Below are 6,000 nucleotides of genomic sequence, written 5' to 3'. Positions count from 1 at the left end.
TCCACATCTGTGTGAAACAGAAAGGTTTCAGACTATAAGATGACCTGAGTCTGTGCGTTCAGACGGTATACCACCGCGTGCATCTGAAATGCTTTGCTCTAGGGAGAAGGAAGCTATCCACATATAAGAAATGGATGAGGTAATGTGCTGGGAGCTAATGGGTTTATGCAACATACTGGAACACAGAAGCTCATTAGCAGAGCTGAGCCTGAGCCCTTTCGCTGCTTCCCTTTACTCTCTCTCTGTCATAACAGACGGGTAGAAGGCTGGAAAATCAAGGCTGGAGGAGGGTGAGCTGGAAAAGGCAGGGGACGTTTTGGGTGGTGGGATATGATGCTGGGAACCAGAGCAATGGCTGACTTACTTAATGTATGAACTGGCCTGTGTCCAAGCACCAAACAAGCCGTGTCGTTTCTACTGGCAGGGAAGGGCGATCAATAAGAAAGCACTCAGTATTAATAGAACATAAGTGAACCGTGTGTCATGTTAAATGTATAGACATGTCTAAGTCACTAGGGACTCATCTACATCTCTAAAACAGGAGCTTCATTCTGAGAGGTGATCTCAAAGTACCCTGTATGCTTTTATTATGTTAGGTTTTTTATTTCTTAAATGCTCGATTGCCCTGTAATCCTGCAGAAACTGAAGAATTATTTGTTTTAAAGTAATTTCCGACAAGCAAAGCAACCATCTCTGTTTCATGTATGATTATAGATAATCCTGGTTAAGCCGAATTCATTTCAACGCGATCCATTTTCCATACATTCGGATTTAGGTTTGAATCCATTTACGTACAGTTTAAATTCCCTCCAATATAACTAAACACATTCATATGTTAGATTCAGTCTTTTAAACACATCCTGGTAACTCGTAACCTGACTCCGCCAGATGGATTTGCTCCGCATATCCATCTGGAAACCTTCCGTTGAAGTAATTTTGGGAAGGGGCAAAAATACTGGTTAGCTGATTGGCCTATGTTGGTGATAGACGGGCCAAATAAACCAATCAAACCAGTTTATTTATATAGCGCCAAATTCACAACACAAGTCACCTTAAGGCACTTTACAGTTCAACCAGATCATACAGTCAAATTGATACAAAGTTTTCTATCTAAGGAAAACCAGCTGATTGCATTGACTCATTGACTCAAATACAATCCCTCACACTAAGCATGCTTGTAGCGACAGTGGAGAGGAAAAACTCCCTTTTAACAGGAAGAAACCTCCAGCAGAACCAGGCTCAGTGTGAGCGGCCATCTGCTGAGGCCAACTGGGGTTCAAGGAGACAGAAGCAGAGACACAAAAAGCAGCTGTAAAAGGCAGCCCCGTCCAGGAAACACACAGCCAGGCAGACGAGCTCTGAGCCAGCTCCCATGTCAGAGGATGAAGAGAGCACATCCAGTTAGTCACAGTCAGAGAAACAGGACCACACTGGAAAACAGGCCGATCTCCAACATCTATAAACAAAGGTGTTGATGGAAGCAGCACAGCTGATGTTTCTCTCCAGGATGGAGTCACAGCCAAACAGGAACAGACCAGATGAAGCTACTATGAGAAAAAGCAGAGAGAGCAGAACGTTAGAGATTGAACTAACAGATTCTGCAGAGTGGGAGAATAGAGATAGAATGAAGCAGAATGATGAAAAAGGGGTCCCGATGTCCTCCAGCAGTCTAAGCCTATAGCAGCATAACTATAGAGATAGATCAGGATAACCTGAGCCACTCTAACTAGAAGCTTTATCAAAAAGGAAAGTTTTAAGCCTAGCCTTAAAAGTAGACAGGGTGTCTGCCTCACAGACTAAAACTGGTAGTTGGTTCCACAGGAGAGGAGCCTGATAACTAAAAGATCTGCCTCCCATTCTACTTTTAGAAATTCTAGGAACCACTAGTAAACCTGCAGATTGAGAGCGAAGTGCTCTGTTAGGAACATAAGGAACAATCAGATCTCTGATATCAGATGGAGCTTGGCCATTTAAGGCTTTATATGTGAGAAGGAGGATTTTAAATTCTATTCTGGATTTAACAGGAAGCCAATGAAGAGAAGCCAGGATAGGAGAGATATGATCTCTCTTTTTAATTTTCACACATAATCCTCTTGCTGCAGCCAGGTTTCTGTAAGGCAACACAAGTCAATGTGATTATCACAAATCAAGTCATTAACTAGCAGACTTTTAGAGGAAAGAGATCTTATGTTAAACAGACCACATTTAATTGTTTTAACTTTTCCCCCAATTGGAGTTATTTTGATTTTAATATGACGTACTAACAGAGCGACGACAAAGAGGAGCCAATTGATAGATCAAACTCTTGCCGAAACCAGTCGGGAGAAGAGCAAAAACATCTTTTCCTCTGAGAAAAGCCTCCAGAGCAGTGTTTTGCTCTTCTTTCAGTGAAGAAATACTCTGTAATTCCGATAAAACTTGCTCGATAACCACGCTAACGCTAGTTTCATCGGCTGAAGCCGCCATGTTCTTTAGACTGAACTGTCGCGCTTCTCGTTGCGTCACACCTCAACCTGCCTCAAAGCCAACGCTGATTGGACGTTCGTTTGGTTAACGGCTCCAAATTTTCTTTAACAGAGAGTCTCCAGACTGATCTGCGAGTGAAACCTTGAAAGCTCGCGATATCAGGATGGTCTCACGAGGCTAGGTAACTCGAGCCAACAAAGAACAAAATATATTCTGATGTTTATACAAATTTATCCGTAGCTCAGGTGAAGAAATGTTAAAAACATTCTAAGTTTTTCCTCCAACAGCTGCATAATCCCAAACCTCCAGCCTTTTAATCCAAGTTTGATAATCTGTACCCTCAGAAATTAGATTTTGCAGCCAGTTTTTTTCTTTAAATGCAAGGATGTTACAGGATAACCAACATCCTTTTTCCTAAAGGTATGATTTCTTAAAAGACATGGGTGGACTCTAAGAACTTTAACTACGATATTCACTGATTTTTATTGCAGTGAGGATAAAAGTGACAAAGAGTTTTTAAGGCTTCCTGTTTTTTTTGTTTTTTTTTTTTATTAATTTGGTATGTAGGGAATTGCATAAAAAAACGAAGTAGTCAGAGTGGGGAGGACAAGGGAAGCAGAAACTAGTCAGGAACCATCATAACCTTCCCTGCAGAAACAGAACAAAGATACTGCATACAATTGCAGTTTCCTTTCACACTGAGCCTGGTTCCGCTGAAGGTTTCTTCCTATTAAAAGGGAGTTTTTCTCTCCACTGTCGCTGCATGCTCGGTGTGAGGGATTACTGTAGAGTCAACGACTCATGGCAAGCAAATATCTACTGGATCTACCTGCTCTTTCCTCCTGAATAAGCAGGTAGAGGTATAATTCAACGACCGGATGCCATCAGCTGTTTTTAACCAGTTTAATTGGATAGTCTGATTGAATTGTCTCTGTAAAGAGCCTTGAGATGTCTAGTGTTATAGAAATAAACTGATGTGAATCGAACTGACCAGATCCTGGTTTGCACTGTGGAAATCTTTAGTAAAATGACTCAGACTGGGGGAGCGGGTATAAAAAGTATTTCATGTTCGTTGAGTAAAGCCAATAAAACGACCTGAATTCAAAGGTTAGAATAAAGCGTCTGGTTTACTGTAGCAACACATTATGAGTGTAACTGCATCTGGATCTGTGCGGTTGGATGAATCAGGCATCGGCGCCGAGCCACAGCATTCCTGTTGCTACTAAGTGAAAGCTGAAAAGACTCCCCATCGTCGTACCACAAATTGCATCTGTTTGTTTATGTGTTCAGTCATTGCTTGGCTTTGAAATATTGCTGTTGGCCAGAATGGAATTAATCAGAAACGAATGAACGTCATTAATTTATTGATCGTTAGAGTATTGGTTAATCTAGTGATTCTGAATAATATAATAAAATGTATATAATAAAATGTTTAGAATCTAAAAAAGAAACTATTGCACATTTTAAATTTCTTGTAAAAGATTTTGAATCTTAATGCGAAACATTTAGATTTTTGTAGAGTTTTGTTTTAATCACAGCTGTAAATAAAGTGTCATGTTTACAGAGTCAGTAGTCTAAAGCAGAGACCTTCAACGGGGTCCACGGAGGTACTGCATGGGAGAGTCAGGAGAGTTTTTGTTGATTAGACTTTTTAATATCCCCCCTGCAATTTTTTCCACCAATTGAAATGTCTTTAAATCCACATTAACATGAATTAAACACACTGTAGTAAACAGATAAATGGAGGCAGAAGATGTCTTTCAGTCATCAATAGGGCTTAGGATCCGCGTTGCATTGTGGGACGTGGCGGCCATATTGAGGGCTACGCGAATGTTAACATAGCTCTGATACAACGTTGTTGTTGAAAGAATAGACGTAGAAGAAGAGACAAAAAATATGTTAAAATACAGAAAGGGATCTAGAATTTACCGGGACACATTAAAATCAGCATTATTAATAATTTGGATCCATATGAAGTTCCAAACAATGAGTGGAGCACCGATGAGTGAGCGCCTATACTTCAAAACAGTTCCGATGCTACAAGTCCTTGGAGTCTCATGTGCAGTTCATGAATGGATGGGTTCAGGAGCTGCAGATCATAAAGCCAGCAAACAGTGGGAACACAGTAATCCGTACTAGTTAGCTAGCTAGTTTAGTAGCTGCTAACCGCTAGTGCTAACAACCACTTAGGCATGTAATGTACTTTTAACTAGCTGCTATGTGTTTCAAAGGTGTAGTTAGTAACGTTAACTGCCAACCCTCCGGGTTTCTCACGTATTTGAGCATTTTCCCGCTGTCGTTTTTATTATTTCCCCGTAAAAGATCCCAACCTTGAAGGAAAGAAACAATGTATGCTATAAAATAAAACCGTGCATCTTTAACTTACCAGAATGAAAATGCAGGGAACACACTCTCATTGACATTGGAATACTGTGGAAAGTTATGTTCGCTCATCTTACAGCCGCGATCCAAGCTAGCCGACGACTCTTTATCTCTGACGATTGGTCTCCGTGGTTGCGCCTCCAGGCAGGAAAGCGGTGGAAAGTTAGCCCATTTTCTATGTTGTTCCCATGGCGATCATGTGTTGCGCTGTTACAGCCCACAATGCAGCAACGGTTTACCATGGTTGAAACCAAGTTAAGGTGAAATTAATCAAATTAAAACACGGCTGAGAGGGAGTACAGTACGCGGTAGTCATAGGCAGTAGCATGAGAGGTGGTAAAGAAGACTATCAACATGGCGGCCACGCCAAGTATTTGTGCCCTATGCTCACATTCAGCGACACACAGGAGCTCTTTCAAGCTGGGCACCGTTTCATTCACAACATCTGTCCCATCAACCAGGTATCAGAATCAGAAACACTTTAATAATCCCAGGGAGAAATTACTATTCTTACATTACTCTATATGTAATAGAGTGACTATAGGACCAGTTTGATAGAACACAAATTCATACAATATATACAAAGACCCCCCGTCTAGGTAACAGCTCCATTCGATTGAATAATGTTTATTACAATAATGAACTAATCACAAATGATCCACTTCATCACTTCAGCTTTTAATTAGTAAATTTTTACTGTTATCCGACTGCCTATACACCACTAATACATCATGTTTTGTGTGCAGATATACAGGAAACAGATTCACCTATAGATCCATGAATGGATTCTAGGTTTGGTTAATTCCTAGTGCCTGAAAACAGCTCTGGATATATTTCAATAAAACGTAAAGGGTGGCGTTCACACACCACCGGACCAGACATCTTCTGAGTGGATAACCGGTTATCTGTGTGCGATTGAGACGTTGCTGAAGGAGCCTCTGTCTGCGTCGGTGGGGTTTGTTTGGCAGACTGGTGCATCACCAGGTTTCTGGCCAGCGCCGAGGCAGAGTTTCCGGTCTATTTCCAGCGCAGCGTGTTCATTCTGGGTGACTGGGGGGGGGGTGTGTGCCATTAAAGGCCTGTCCTCTGCCTCTACTCGAGTGTAAAATGCTGTGCCTCCGAGATGCTGGTCTACTTTTGCTTGTTCAACCA

General features: G+C 41.4%; 1 protein-coding gene across 3 annotated transcripts in view; it reads left to right on the top strand.

Moving 5' to 3' along the window:
- Nucleotides 1-6,000, top strand: part of pbx1b (pre-B-cell leukemia homeobox 1b) — a 105,281-nt gene that overhangs the window by 36,814 nt on the left and 62,467 nt on the right. The window lies entirely within an intron of this gene.

The sequence above is a fragment of the Cyprinodon tularosa genome, unplaced genomic scaffold (assembly GCF_016077235.1).
Source record: "Cyprinodon tularosa strain WSP-4 unplaced genomic scaffold, ASM1607723v1 ctg30, whole genome shotgun sequence".
Taxonomy (NCBI): domain Eukaryota; kingdom Metazoa; phylum Chordata; class Actinopteri; order Cyprinodontiformes; family Cyprinodontidae; genus Cyprinodon; species Cyprinodon tularosa.
The sequence above is the reverse complement of the archived record's forward strand: the minus strand, read 5'-3'. Positions and strand labels throughout refer to the sequence as shown.